Here is a 16,439-nt window from a genome sequence, read left to right as displayed (position 1 = left end):
TTCAAATAAACCTTAGAATGTTTAGAATAAAACTAAGTCAGTAGCTCAGCCCTGACGGGGGAGTTCACTTAATCAAAAAGGTCAACTATCATGGGGGAGCTCAACGCTGAGTTCCTTGCTGATTAGTTTTGCCAACATCAAAATGGGGGAGTTTGTTGAAACACATTTCCACAGGATTTTGATTTGACAAAATTAATTAAGTGAAATTAAATATTCTACAACACACTAAGTTTAAATGCTTTGATTTATTGTTACTAATGTGTTTGTTCAATGTTGAGTTTATAATTTATTATAAGACATAAAGATCATAAGGCTCAAGCCATATATGGAAGTCAAGGCCCAAGTCAAACAAGCCCAAGATCACTCAGCCCGCGTATTTCAAAACGCTACCGTTGAAGTAATGAAACGCATGCTGAGCAAAGAAGGATCCAGAAGATCCACGTAGACAACTTCGGCTAGAAGCTGCTGAGCTGTCTCGATAAAACGTACAAGACAGCCGTTGACCACAAGACAGCTTCCAGACAAAGTATTTCCTCTTTTAGTAAAGATCAGAAGACGCAGCAAGCTGTCTGGTTGACGTTACCTAAAATGGAGGAACATACTGTCACAATGACCGAAGAAAAGAAGATGCTGGAATCTGATTGGCCAAGAGAACTGCTGACAGACTGAGTGAAAACGACCTGTAGCCGTTTCCCTCCAACGGTTATTTCGAAATTCGAAATAACCAGAAGCTCTCACAGCTCTCTATAAATAGAGCATTCAGAATCCACATTCAATAGAGAACTTTGAGCTAAAGCCGTTACGCTGACCAAACGTGTATAAAAGTTCTCCATCAAAAGCAAAGCAAATTCTTACACTACAAGCTTATTCATTTGTGTAAAAGTCTAGAGTGATTGATCCTCAATCATCTAAGGTGTTCTAGCAATTGTTGTTTAGGACAAATCTTAATCATTTCTAGGAATAGAAAGGAGAAGCTAAGCACTCGGTTTTAGTACTTAGTGAATTAGAATAGAAGTGAGTAGAGGTATAGAGGAAGATACTCTTGTTATACTCAGCTTCTGACTTGTAAAGGGTTTTCGAGTCTCTACTTTTAAAGAGCTCAGTAGTGAATTGGAAATCTCGGAACGTGTTCCGGGGACAGGACGTAGGCTTAGAAGAAGCCGAACCTAGATAACTCCGCTGAGTGAAGTATTTCTAACCCTTAACTCCTTAATATATTGCTTGCTTAAAACAAACTAAAACTGACCAAGTAAAAGAGGTCAAGCTGAGTTGTGCGCTACCAACGAGTTAGTTCAGGAATAGACTCTAAGTGCTATTTCCTGACCTAAGCAACGAAGCTGACCTAGTCACTAGTTGACTAAGCTAGTGTCTTGCTGATTGCTAAGTGCCGTTGTTACATAATCTTTTCTCAAAGGAAAGAAATCTGCCCTAATCATTTTAAAAAGGTATAATAGTTCCTAACCCCCCCTTGGAACTATATTTGCAACCTTACAAGGGACCAACAAGTCGGTGCCTTAGAAACTGTATGGCTAGCTGAGGTAAGATTAGTTCAAATATCGACAGAACTTTTAGCTGAGGCAAAGACAGATTTAGTGGAGACATTTGAAACAAAATATGCGCCTTCACTTAGACCCTAGCTGATATCACTGATATTTCCCCCAAAGGTCATAACCCATACACTAGATATAGATCCAAATACAAGACCAGTAAAACAAAAGAAGAGGAACTATATAGTAGATAGGAAGAAAATGATCAAGGTAGAAGTCAACAAATTATTGGCCTACGTGCATATCTGTGAAGTCCACTATCCTCTGTGGCTGGCTAATATGGTACAACTAAAGAAGGCTAACGACAAATGGAGATTGTGTGTTAACTTCACTAATCTTAATAAAGCTTTTCCAAAAGACTCTTACCCACTATCTTGCATTGGTATAATGATTGATTCAACTGTAGGTTATGTTATTTACTCTTTTATTAGACGCGACAACTAGATATCACCAAATCCTAATGGCTCCCATAGATATGGAAAATACTAGCTTCGTTACACTTGAGGAAACATACTGCTATAAGGTCATGCCTTTCGGCCTTACAAATGTAGGAGCCATATATCAGAGGTATGCCAACAAAATCTTCAAAGACATCATCAAAGAGAAAATCGAGATCAATGTTGACAATATGATCCTTAAGAGAATAACCATTGGGCAACATGCTTCATACCTTGAAATAGTCTTCAACACACTCAAGGAGTTTGAATTAAAGTTGAATCCACAAAACTGTACCTTTGGCGTGAACTCGGGAAAGTTCCTAGGATTTATGATTTCATAGAGATGAATCAAAGCCAATCAGGACAAAATCCAGGCGATCATAGACCTCACCCATTTTAAACAATAAATGATGTCCAGAAGCTAAATGACAAGATAAATGTCGTATGCCGATTCATCTCTTGTTCGTCTAAGCGATGCATGCCTTTTTATAAAAGCTTTAAAGGGGTGAAGAATTTCAAGTAGATAGAAGAATGTTAAAAGTCCTTAAAGAATTATTGATTCTCTTTCTTTTATTAAATCAACCGGTTTTGGGAGAAACACTTTACTTGTATGTGAATGTGGCATCAGAAACTATGGGGATGGTCTTGGTCTGGGATATAGGAATGGAGAAATTCCATGTATACTACGTGAGCCGAGTCTTTAGAGAAGATGAAACAAGGTACCCAAAAGCTTAAAAACTTAGTACGAGGTAGATATTTTCATGCAAAATCTCTGATATTATTTTCAAAGTCATTCCATCATTGTACATAAAGACACCTACTCCAATGACTGGAGACTTTGGGAAGATTAACTGAATTGGCTCTGCACCTAATAGAGTTTAACATCATATTTGAATTGTGAAAGGCTTTTAAATCTTAAGCACTTCCCGACTTTCTCATATAGATAGGGAATGTGAATTACACAATCTATCTACACCCAATGTTTGGGTGATATTTATATATGGAAGCTCGAACAAAGAGGGCTCTAAGATCAATGTTTTCATCAAGGGCCTAATAACATCGCCCTTAAGTATGCTTATTTACTTTCCTTCTCTGCCTCTAATAATGTAGAGTATGAAGTTACCTACAAGGAATCCAGATACTAAATGTCATAAAACCAGATAGAGCAGTGCGAAAAAGTGACTCTAAACTCGTGGTAAGCTATCTCTCCAATAACTATAAATCTAAGGATACCACCATGAAATGATACACACTTTGGTAAGAAGCTCATGGCGCCAGGCCAGTAAGAAGAAAAAAAGTTGAAGATAAAGTGCATTCTTATGGAGGAAAACTACGAAGTAGACCACTTAGCAAAAACCGCTTCGAACCTAGATGGGTATCAAATTTTCCCACGTCATATTGAGATCATATCCCAGGCTCGCATCCAAAAACTAGGGGTAATGGTCATAGACCTTATCGATGAGTGTTTTTCCCCTTTTCTCATACTTGGCAACATGACCCTACCAGAGGATAACCTCGAGCAAGTTAAGATCATTAGAAAGTTCAGCAGGTACTTTCTAACAGAGTATACTCTATACCGAAGTTCCTTCAGCCACTCACGGTTCAAGTGCACTGGATTCACCGAAGGGAATTACATTCTTTCATAAATCCATAAAGGTACTTGTAGATTCCATGAAAGCAACGATACCTTGGCGAGAAAATAACATCTCTAAAATGGCTCAATATGCCGCTCATATTGTTCGTAATTGCCCATCATGACAAACATATATGCCCTGTGTAATGTCTCCATCTTCTGCAATGCAAATCATACAACCTGTTTGGCCACTTGCCATATGAGGAATCAATATATGAGGAATCAATATAGTAGGCGCCTTCAGAGAGGTATATTATCAAAAGAAATACTTGATTGTGGTTGTTAATCATTTCACTAAGTGGGAAGAATCCTAACCAATATCCTTCATCGCACCTAAAAAAATAATCATCTTTGTGGAAAATGGCAGATTCAGAATTGCTCATACCATCATCACCGATAATGGTAAACAGTTCGATTGCGCTGCCTTCATATCATATTTCAAAGATTTGCATATCAATATTTGGTTCACCTCAGGGTTCCACCCTTAAAAAATAGGATGATCGAGATAACGAACTAAACCAAAGTGCATGGAATGAAGAAGAGATTAGGAATTGCACAACTAGGGCTGTAAATGAGCCGAATCGCTTGGCTCGATAAAAGCTCAACTCGACTCGGCTCGATTTGTAAACGAGCCACTCATGAGCATGATTTATTAGCTCGGTTCATAAACCAGTCGAGCTTGAGCAGGCCAAATCTCGACTCGAAAGCTCGCGAGCAGGCTCGATTACAACATTTATGAACAAATTTTAGTTTTATATAGTTTTGTGTTAGTTTACAAATATCTAAATTTAATATTATTTCATTTGCTATTAGCAGTGTTGTAAAAGTCGCTAGGCGCTAGTCGGTCGGACAAGACCTCCAAAAATTAATCGGGAATTAATCGAAGATTAATCAATGATTAATCGGATTTGTATTTTTCTATTTTTTAGATTTATATTAAATAAATATTATATAAACACATTTAAAATATAAATTATACTATCTAAAAATAATAATAATAAATATTATATAGTTGAAAAATATAAATATTTATTTTAAATAAATAATAAAATAGTTATTAGTTAATACTAATTACTTGTATTATTTTTTACTAATTGTAATTTATAAATTGGGCCAATTTTAACCCATTTAAGCCGATTTTAACATGTTTCAGCCGATTTTTTTCCGTCTAGACCGATTTTCCCGCCTAACCCGACTTGTCCGAATTAACCCGATTTGAATCGCCTAGGCGGAAGAAAATCGGGCTCCCGACTTATGCCGACCAGTTATATAAAATCGGTCGGTATTTTAAAAATCATCGATATATCGGCCAATTAGTCGCCGACTTGACCAATTTTTACAACACTGATTATTAGATGAGTTCGTTCACAAACATAATAAATGAGTAATAGATGAACTATTTGTAAACATCTTGTTTATTTATTCACGAACTTCGCTTGTGAGCTTGTTTATGTACACAATTAAAGAGCTATTTGCGATCATACTTCATAAATATAATTAACGATTTACTCACAAACAATTCATTATTAGATAATTTTCTTAATGAACCAAGTTCAAAGAGGATTTTGGGCTCGAAACAAGCTCGAAGCTCGGCTCGAGCTCGTTTATTTTCTAATAAACTGAACCGAGCTAGAGCAAGTCAAAACTCGGTTCGAACTCGAACTCGTTAATTTTATAGGAAGCAGATCTTAAACAGACCAAAACTCGGCTCGATTATAGGCGTATGCACAACGTCCTTTGGAATCATACCAAATTGAAGTTTATCCTACAACGCAAAAAGCTAATATATTCTTAGTAATGGAATCACAAAACAAACTTACCTAAATGTGACTTTTAAACTTTTTTTTTTTTTTTTCTTGTTTTCTAAATGCCTAAATGTTAGTATATTTCCATGATTGGAGATAACTCTTTTTTCTATATTTTCACACGCATTTTTTAATTTATTGAATATATTCTTAAAAATGTTAGCAAATTTATGGGCATAACTAAAAGGATAATTCAATTTAAATTATTTCTTTTTTACTAATTTCAATCATGAATCCATACTTATGGATCATTTATCTCAATGAAGATATGCATATTGTAATTGCATAATGTAAATAATTAGATGTGTTATAATTGGAGTAAATATGTGCAAAAATACAAGTATATATAAATTGATGTAAGTTTTTATTTGTATTAAATTAAATTTTAAACACAAGTTTAGAATCAAATTATACTTGTGTCTCTAAATATTTAAATTAACCTTAATTTCTTTAAAAAAAGTATTGATATCTTTTGTGTATGAGGAGAGATTTTTTTTTACAACAAATCGGATTCTCCAACCCAAAAGATAACACGTGTCCGATTCTCCAACCCAAAAGATAACACATATTGTAAAAGATAATATGATTGATATGTCTTACCAAGACATGAAGTTTTTGAGAGGATTCAGTCCTCCTTACATGCTATTAATTTTAACAGATCGTAATTTGCCTTTTTAAGTAATTTATATAGTTACCTAAAGGGTGAAGTGTGCAATTTGAAAATATAAGAAACATAATATTGTGAAATCATTCTAAATATAGAAACGTAATATTAGTGAATTGAATTTCTGATCTTATTTTAATATGTCAGATTTTTTTATCATTTATGTCAAATTAGATTTTTGTTTACCAAATTAATTAAATGTGTAAATCTAATTCAGTTAAAAGAAGTGTTGAGAATTTTATCGATGTCTGAAAATTTATCTTTTACAGTTTGAAATACAAATTTTACATTATAAATATAAAAATTAATTTCACACTATTAAAATATAATTTTTGAATAACTTTATATTGATTGAGTTTTATATTAAAAATTGACATTTTTAAGCATAATGTAACTAAAACTAAAACATCAAATACCTAATGTTTTGAAATGAAAAATAAAAAAAGATTTAGAGTGTTCATTCATACTTTTTTGCCTAATATTATTTAGATAAGTGCATTATCTTAAAGACTTACACCTTAAGTAGGAAGATATCTAGTTTTATTGTATATAATATAATATAATATTTTGTCAACTTTGTTATTGGGTCCCATTAGACATGTGTTCTACAATTGCAAATCCTGCTCGGAGCCCACAATTCCTCATTTCTTTTTCTTTATTCATATTATTTTGTTAATTATTATCATTATTATTAATATGATCTTTTATTATTACCAAATCCTGATCATACATGGCTGAGAAAATTAATAATTTTTGGTTATAATTAAAGTTGAAAATAGTAAATCTTATTCAATTATTTTATAATTTTATTATTTAAGAAATTCCAACTTTGATTTTTTTTATGGACAAAATCTGATATTTTTATTTGGCCCTCAAGTATTTATTTATTTATTTTATTTTATTTCATGGATGTTTTAATAAGAAAATTTAACACTTGAAAATAATAAATTAAGCGGTTAAACCCAATTTAGTATTATTTGGTCCCAATATGGTATTGGGTTAGAAATTTTTTATACATTAGAGATAAATATGCACTTTGCTTGATACATTAAGATTAAATATTCATTTTTGATCTTAAAGATAAATATTCATGTATTACTAATAAACAATTATGTTTTCTTACCAAAAAAAAAACAATTATGTTAAAATGCTAAAAACTAAATCCTCTACATATAAATTTATAACAATTTTTTTAGAAAACTGTCAAAAATATTTATTGTGTTATTAATATAGTTACAAAAAAAAAACTAACAAAAAAAATGTATGAAAGTGATTCAATTTTTTTTTTCAAAAGTTGTGCACAGTGCATTTTACATTAAACAAATGAAGATTACATTAAAGAGAAAGGAAAACCCTCAACCCATCCATCCATGTGATTCGAACTCATGACCTCTAAGATCATAGATAAGCTCTCAACCAACAGGCTAAGAGCTTCACCACTAAAGTGGTTCAATTTATTGACAAACTTGTTTGTAATGTCCGATGTAACAGTTAAATAATAGTTAAACCAGTCTTTTCAAATTATCCATACAAATTGATCTTGCTTGGTAACGTTATGGTTTTATTTGTACAATTTTGTATGTTATGGCTAAATCTGCAATTGGTTTGAAATGTTAAGGTTAAATATTTGGCGTTTATCACATAATTTATTAATTATCTCATTTTTAAATAACATAATGTTTAATCCTTCTATTTTGAAAAATGCATTATAATGTCTCTATATCTTTTGTTACTATTAGCATTTTGGTCATTTTGTCTATATTTTAACTGTTATATTCAACATTAAAATGCAAATAGAAAATAACAGAGTAACATGGTTCTTTTGTACTGCATTATAGATGTCCTGAAAGCTAAGATATGTTTGGTTAAAAATCTAAAAAAAAAAAAAACAAAAAGACTAAAGATTAACAATAATAAAAGATAAAGATATTATAATATGTTTTTCAAAATAGAGTGACTAAATAATGTTTAATGTGTAAAGTAAAAATACGAAGACTAAATATATTTAATCACGATTCATATTAATTTATTAGAATAAAAATGATGTAGATTAAAGTCGATGATGACGGTTTTAGTCTTAAACCGACAAAGAGCACAATCTTCTCAAGCCTAGATTGAAGGTTGGATTAACCCAAAGGAATAACTCATTGCTCCAATGGAGGCTTGTATTTTAAAATCATCAAAGTTGTGTCTCATTATAAAAGAGGAAGCTTTTATACCTTCCCCAAATTACATAACAAAAGACTAAAAGACCATACTAGGATTTCATAGCTAGCTTTAACCACTATGGGTAAAATAGGGGTAGGGAGAATTAATGGCAGTTCAGTAAATAAGAAGGTAGTGGCAAAACAGTAATTAAAGAGGTGGTGGATATTGTTCCTTGCAGTAAGAACTTGGGAAGGAAGTATTCATCGGCCAAGCATGCTCCGCATGTTCATCCTCACGCTCCGCGTGAATGTGCTTCTAGACTTAGGACGTCTCGCTCGCTCGATCCAAGCTCCACGCTCTGGGAGACACGCTCCGCGTGTTTGACATACTAGACCTGGATCGTTTTGGCTCCCTGATCCATGCTTCACACCTTTGTAGACACGCTCTGCGCTCTTCGTGGATACGATTCGATTGTCTGGTTCTCTGGACTCTCCTCCTTGCTTGGGACTCTTGACGCTCCGCGTGCTAAGGATTATGCTCCACGTGCTGAGGCTTACGCTCCACGTGTTTGCTTCACTGACTTCCTCCTCCTTGGCTGGCTCTCCGTTGTCTCTACAGGTCCTGAAGTCACGCCCCTCGCCTCCTATTCTGCGCTCCGCGTCCCTTGACTCTCGGTTCGCGATTGAATGAGGGATGTCCTCATCAAAAAAAACAAATTTCTAATCTTTTAATAAATACCTATAATAAAATTATATATGCATAAATATTTTTTTAAATTATTTAATATATTAATTCTTTTATATATAAAAATTTGTAATATTTTTTGTGGGACTGTTTTTAACTATGGACTAAATACAAACCATTATGGGTAAATAATTCTAAATGGTGTTTAACCCTAAATTAAGTTGGTGTTTGTTTTAGTTTTTCGAAACACTTATAGCATTTAATCCAAACCGAACAACTTTTAGTTTTTTTATGGAAATAATATTGGGTTGAAGCTTTTCATGATAAACTACTTTTCTAGAGCTTTTTGTAAAAAGTTGTTTGTGTTTATTTAATTTTGATATAATTCTTTTTCTTATTTCCACAAATGATATTTTCTTTAATGTTATTTTTATCTCTATAATATTATTACCGAAAAAACAACCATTCAATAAATTATTATTATTTAATTTTTATTTAGTTTAGTTTATTTTTATTAATTCGTGTGTTACATTTTTTATAATTTATATGTTGATTAATTTAAAATATACTCATATTGGACATTTTACACACTAACAATCAGGGGCGAATCCAGGATTTCTCCCCCATGGGGGCAAACAATACTACTAAAATAATTTTTATCCAAAAAATAATAATTATAGAAAACCAGGGATCAAAGCTCAAGTTCAAGTAAAATAGTAGCAAAAATATCAAATCAAAATTCAAGTAGGAGCAAAAAAATACCAAAGCAGAGAGGCAAAGATCGGAGATGGAGTGCTGGACCAACGATCCAATTACGGAGGGATTGACTGTCGATTTTGATTTAATCTTACTTAGGATTAGGGATTTCAATTTAGGCTTAAGCATAAAGAGGAACTGAGGAAGAAGAACTAAAGAAATTAAAGAGAGTACGAAAGACCGATGGTTTGTTTTAGGACCTATTTAGTTTTACATTTAAATATTCACTTTTTATTTTTGTTGTAAATAAAACGACATAGTTCTAATTAAATAAAGCGACGTTGTTTTGCTTTAAAACAGAATTAAAAAAAATAAAAATATAATATTAAATTTAAAACCATTCTTCATCCTCAATTATAAAACCAGTAAACCCTAAACCTTCATTGATAAAGGGGGGCAAAGCTCTAAAACTTCAAAATTAATACATGGATTTTAAAAAAAATACAAATGTCAGTGGGGGCAACTGCCCCCACTGCCCCCATGCTGGATTCCCCCTGCTAACAATGACAGTTAATCACAATTTTATTAAAAACTAATAATTAATCAGCTAATAATAAACAACTAACATCAATAACTATCAGTTAACAGCCGAACCAAACATGTCCTAAATGTTTATTAAAATTAAAAAACATATGTTAATAGTTATTTTTGGAAGGACACCAACTAACATCTATTAACAATAATCTTGTGGCTGTAGTTTAGTGGTAAGAATTCTACGTTGTGGCCGTAGAGACCTGGGCTCGAATCCCATCAGCCACATATGAATTTGATTGAAGTTTTTCAAAACTTAATTTTTAGTTTTACATAGCAAATAGAAAATATTAATTTATCTCTTAAAAAATGAAAATATTAATTTAAGTTCAATTTAATAGTATTATATTAAATTATTTTACTTATTTATTTATTTATATAAAAAAAAGTAGAAAAGAATCATGTAGTGTTATTATCTTTCACATAACTTTGAATACCATTTTATGTATTGTTATAGTTTGATACATTAATTTTCACCTGGTAAGTGACTGACCAAGTGAATTTGGTCAATCATCATTAGATTTAAGCTTATTAAAATCATGTGGTGGAGATTAAAAACATCGTAAGGCTTAGATTCACACCTTGTAGATCTAATGGTGACTAATTAAATTTACTTAGTCAGTCACTGACTAAGTGAAAACAACCGTAATTTGATATTATTTTGTTGTTAGATATATTAAATTCTAAATAATGTAATTGAATTATATATGGATTTGGTTGAGTAATAACTAAATTGATGGATCAATTATATTTGCGTTTAATGAGTGGTTAGAGAAGTAATGTGGTCTCTTATATGTTTAACTTATTCAAATGTTATGCTTTTGTCTCTACTTACTAAATGCCTTTGCTATTTCTTTATTTTATATATAAATCCATACATTTTTTTGACTTGTAATATGTGTAGCATTCTTCAACTTAGCATCTTTCTGTATCAATATAGATGAGAAAGAATATATACAATATATATTCAGCAGATGATAAAAAAAAAAAAAAAGTTGAAAAACAATCCAGATAACATTGGATGATTAGTCCTAAGTCAATTAAAACAAAAAGAATCCTCCAAACAAATTAGCTACTACATCAGCTATTCGATTAACGAGGGTTAGTCTAAGTGGTTAGTTTAAGTGGTAAGAAGTTGAATCTCTGGTTGTCTTTGTAACAAAAAAAAAACAGGAGATATTTTCCAACACAATTTTTATTGCGATAAAAGTTTGAAGTATTGTTACAAGGTAAACAAGCACTAAGAAAGTAAAACTAACATTAAGCTAAAGAGAATTAAGATATACATAAATATGAACACATCAAATCTTAAGTAATCACTTTAACCAGGCCAATATAAAATAGTTTAAAAAGATTTAGATTTAATAAAATTTAATGATTCTCTAGATTATTTACTTTAGGTAAAGTAATTAATCAAGAGTTTAGAAGCAATAACTCGGGGATCTATTAGTTAATAAGAAAAATCGTCATCTTAAAAATGATAAAACAACTTGAAAAAGGTTAAGTGTTATTACCAAACAAAGATGTTAAGTGAAACTAAAAGCTTTAGTTTCTTCCATTATAAGCAATCTCTATCGTCAATTTGTGTAACTCATTTTCATTTGTTAATGTAATTATAATTTAGTTACCCAACAAACTCTACCTTTCAATTGTTTAAATAATAGATAATAAGCAAAAAGATTAGTAATTATAATCACCATCCTCATGGGAATGATACTCTACTTTCACTTTATTACTTGATACACGATTAAGGTACACTTACCTTCACAAGCACATATACGTAAAATACGCATTACCTATGCACTTAAGATAACATATTATGTAGGATTTTTCCAAAAGGAATCTTTTAAAGAACTATATTTCAATTTGATGAATAGTCAACGGAACGCAGATAAAAAACTTTTCTGATGTGCCGACCAATCAGTCTAATTACGGCTGCACAGAGCATGCTAAGTTTTTAAACCAAGCTTCTAGTACCAATTGTTGCGGAAATGACTAGCAAATTGAAAGCTAAAGCATAAAACAAAGAGAGAAAACACCAAAATTTAAGGAGATTTGGTCAATATTGTCTACATCCTCGAAAACTACCGAAGAATATTTCACTAATGAGCAAATATTATAATAGAGAAAGGAAGAGAAAATAACTAAGCCTTGAAATTAGAGGAGGCAAGTTATGGGATGCTTTAAACCTAAAATCCAAAACCCAATATATAGTCTTAGAAAAGCTTTATAAAATTAAATTTTTCCAATGTGGGAGAGCAACAAGATATGCATCTTCTTTTCCTCTTCTTCCATTTAGACTATCCATATGGGATTTTCCAAAGTGACAAAAGAGAGCCATTTTTCTACAATCATTAGTTTATCTTATTTGGGACATACGGCTTCCTCCCATGCCACCATTTCTTCGCATCCATCTCATCAATATGATGGTCATGAAGGGAGAACAAGAAGAAAAATCTACTTTATAGCCCGATTTGACTAAATAGTCCATAATTTAGAGAAATTCCAGATAAGAGAATCTTGAAAATTTAAGGAGTTTCTCTACATCTTCTGAGAACAACTCTCTCATTAAAGGCACATTTCATAAACCGAAGTCTTTGTTGATCCTTTTTTGGACGAAAATAAGTGACACATCATCTAGATTTGGCCTCACCATTAACGGACGGGAATGAGGAACCATGTATCTGAAAAACATCAAAAGGGTTCCCAAATAGTCATCTTCCATCTTAACCCTTGTTTAAGGATTTCTCCGCCTTTAGGCAAACTTTTCAACCCCTCTCCCCCCAAGAAGGATTACAACCTGCCACGAAATCCAAAAAGTTAGAAGTAGGGAAATACTTGCATTTAAGAACCCGGTCTAAGAGAGAATTTGGATGCTTGATTATTTGCTTTGTTTGGCAATGAGTGCCAAATTAAAACCTCTAAGATCCTAGAAGCTTGTTTCTCCCTTTTTTTTGCTTTACAAAGATCAAACTAAAAGAACTAAGAATCCCCCGCTTTATTATCATCTCCTCCCATTCAAAGCATTGTTACCAACCTAATAATATCTTTTAATACTCTATCGGGTAATTGAAAATTAGCCATTGAATAAATAGGAATCGTTATAGCCATGACTTTGATAAGAATTCCTTCCATATAATAGTGAGCAGATTCCTTTTCCATCTTGCAATATGAGAGGCAACTCTTTGCTTCAAATCTTTAAAGATGTGTATCTTAGAGTGAGTGATAATTAACGAAGATCTAAATACTTTCTTGAACACCCGTGTTTTGGACTCCCATAATACATCCTAGATGTTTTATTTAACAAGCGTAGTGTTTTTGCTGAAGAAAATATAAGACTTCCATTTCCAGCACAAAAAGAAATAAGAGATAACTTATGTTACAAGCATTATATTCATTCCTTGACAGAATAAAAGAGCATCATCTGCAAATAAAAGGTGAGACACTGCATGAATTCTTATTGCCTGTTTACCCTCAATTTTCGATCCATCTCATCTATGGCGAGAATATAAGACGTTCAGAATAGAGAATAAAAGCAGTGGATAAATAAGGTCTCGTGATCCGAGGGTAAGAGTTAGAATGGTGAAATTTTATTAGTCAAAGTGATCCGTTGACTCATCAAAACCCACACATACAAACATGAGTGTTAGGCTCGATTTGATAGGTTACTTTTAGTAAACTTTCATCCTCATGAGATGCTCAAAATTGGAGCCGTGGATTATATTTTTTTATAAAATATACTCCGATCTGTTTGCGGCGGCTCTGATCTGTGTGCGGCGACTGTGATTTCTGTCCGGCTATTTCGGATTTTGATTCGGATGAAATTATATTAATTTAATAATTACCGTCCTAAAAGTTGAAATTGGGTGGATGAATGACACATTCTACATTCAGTGTGAATTATGATTTAGCCTTTGATATATGTCATTAAGTGGCTAATAATTTTACCCAAATTATCATACTTTGGTTTGATGTATAATTTTGATTGAAGGTTGAAACAATTAGTTCTTCTTGTCCGATCCCTGAGCGGAGGCTGTAATAATGGAAGGACCAGCGGTTCAAACGGAACTGATTGACGATGGACTTGAGTTCCCTGACATTGGAGATCAGCCGGAAGAGATTTCATATGCACTGTGTCTAGTTGGTTCGTTAATTACGGACAAAATTTTTAATTTCAATATATTTAAAAGTCGAATGGCAAGCTTGTGGAGACCGGGTAAAGGCATAACCATAACAGATTTAGGAGGGAGGCTGATTTTATTTAGGTTTTACCATAAACATGATCTCCATTGGGTGATGGAAGGTAGCCCATGGTCATTTGATAATAATATGCTCGTGTTACAAGAAATTGGCCAAGGAGAAGAACCAAGTACAGTTCCTTTGCATTTTGTGAACATCTGGGTGCAGGTGCATGGTTTGAATGCAGGTTTATTTTCTGAAATTGTTGAGAAGGCGCTGGGAAATTTTATTGGTACATATATTGCCTCAGATAATAAAAATAAATGGTCAGTTGAGAGAACGTTTCTTAGAATAAGGGTAAAAATTGATATTAGATTACCTCTGAAAAAAGATAAGAAAGTTAGGAGAGCTGGGGGCAATTGGTTGACAACGACCTTTAAATATGAAAAATTGCCTTGCTTTTGCTTCATTTGTGGGATAATTTGACATATCGATAGGCATTGTGTCAAGTTTTTTGAGCAGCCGTTGGATTTTATGGTAAGAAAATGGGATGCAAGTATCCGGGCACCTAATAGACGCCTCAATGCAATTGGGGGTGAAAGATGGTTGAGAGAAGAATGTGAGAATGCTACAGATTTTCAAGGAAGAATGGAGCAAACAATCACGCAAGTTAGTAACTTATCTTTCTTAGCCCATAACTTTGGTGTTACGGCTACTAGGAGAGAGGAAGGGATTGGGTCTTCTGATGCGATGATTATGGATGAGGCGCTAATTATCCCAGAGGAAAGGAAAAGAAAGAGGGCGGAAACAGTAGGAATAAATGTAGATTCATTGAGTGTTTATGCAAACAAATCAAATAGCATGATGTCGTGCGATGAACAGGATGGACATGAGAGAAACATTACAGAAAATGAGAAGATTACTAATATGGAGACCGTTCCAAAAAACGGATCGGGCCTGCCCAGCCATATGAAAATTTTGAGTTGGAATTGCCATGCCTTGGGACATGCCAGGGAAATTCCTGTTGTTTGTGAGCTAGTTAGAGTTCACAAACCGGATGTGGTGTTTTTGTCTAAGACTTTGGTGTGTAAAGCACGTATAGAATTTATTAAGAGTAAAATTAATTTTGTTGGCTGCTTTGTGGTTGACTGTGTAGGACGTAGTGGTGGGATGTGTATTCTATGGAGAGAGGCTGGGGAGTGCTCACTGTTATCTTTTTCTAATAATCACATAGATATGGAAATTATGGATTCAGTTAAAGGGAATTGGAGATTAATTGGATTTTATGGATTCCTGGAAAGGACTAGAAGAAGAGTTTCTTGGGATTTGCTGCGCTCTATTGCCTTCGCTTCGTCATTACCATGGACGATAATTGCTGATTTTAATGATCTACTTTCTCCAGATGATAAAAAACGGTGAGCACGATCACCCTAACTGGTGTTTTCAAGGCTTTAGAGAAGCGATAAGTGATTGTGGTTTACTAGACTTACCTTGGAGGGGTTATCCATTTACATGGATCAGGCATGGAGGTAAATGGAATGAAGTGCAAGAAAAGTTGGATAGGGCAATGGCCAATTCTGACTGGCTACTTCTTTTCTCTGAAGCCTCTTTGCTTAATATCACGGCTCCCCTATCGGATCATAGTCCGATTCTGGTAAACACACTTACAGATATAAAGAGTCGACCGTGTAAGAGATTTATGTTTGAAAGAAAGTGGTTTAGAGAGGCAACATTGGAGGAAACGGTGAAGGAGAGCTGGAACAAGGCCGATTTTATACCGTTGCTGGATAAATTAGATACTGTGTCAAGTTCACTTGATCGTTGGGGCAGGGGTTTACTTCGTGCTGAGCATGAGGAGGTGAGTAAGTGCTCAGCTAGACTTGATCAATTAAAAGAGGCGGACTCTGGGGCAGCGGCTGAAGAATATGAAGCAGTAAGAATTAAATTGATTGATAGACTTCTAAAATGGGAAGACCATTGGAGGCAGAGAGCGAAAATTGATTGGTTTAGAGATGGCGATTCCAATACGAAATTGTTTCATGCTTATGCAAATGG

At 33.2% G+C, this 16,439-nt stretch overlaps 1 non-coding gene across 1 annotated transcript; it reads left to right on the top strand.

The window, feature by feature from the left end:
- The first annotated feature begins 10,361 nt into the window (after positions 1-10,361).
- Positions 10,362-10,433, top strand: TRNAH-GUG (transfer RNA histidin (anticodon GUG)). The gene has a single exon. It is a non-coding gene; the product is annotated as a tRNA-His (tRNA).
- Positions 10,434-16,439: the final 6,006 nt, after the last annotated feature.

This window comes from Euphorbia lathyris, chromosome 1 (assembly GCF_963576675.1).
Source record: "Euphorbia lathyris chromosome 1, ddEupLath1.1, whole genome shotgun sequence".
NCBI lineage: Eukaryota > Viridiplantae > Streptophyta > Magnoliopsida > Malpighiales > Euphorbiaceae > Euphorbia > Euphorbia lathyris.
The sequence above is the reverse complement of the archived record's forward strand: the minus strand, read 5'-3'. Positions and strand labels throughout refer to the sequence as shown.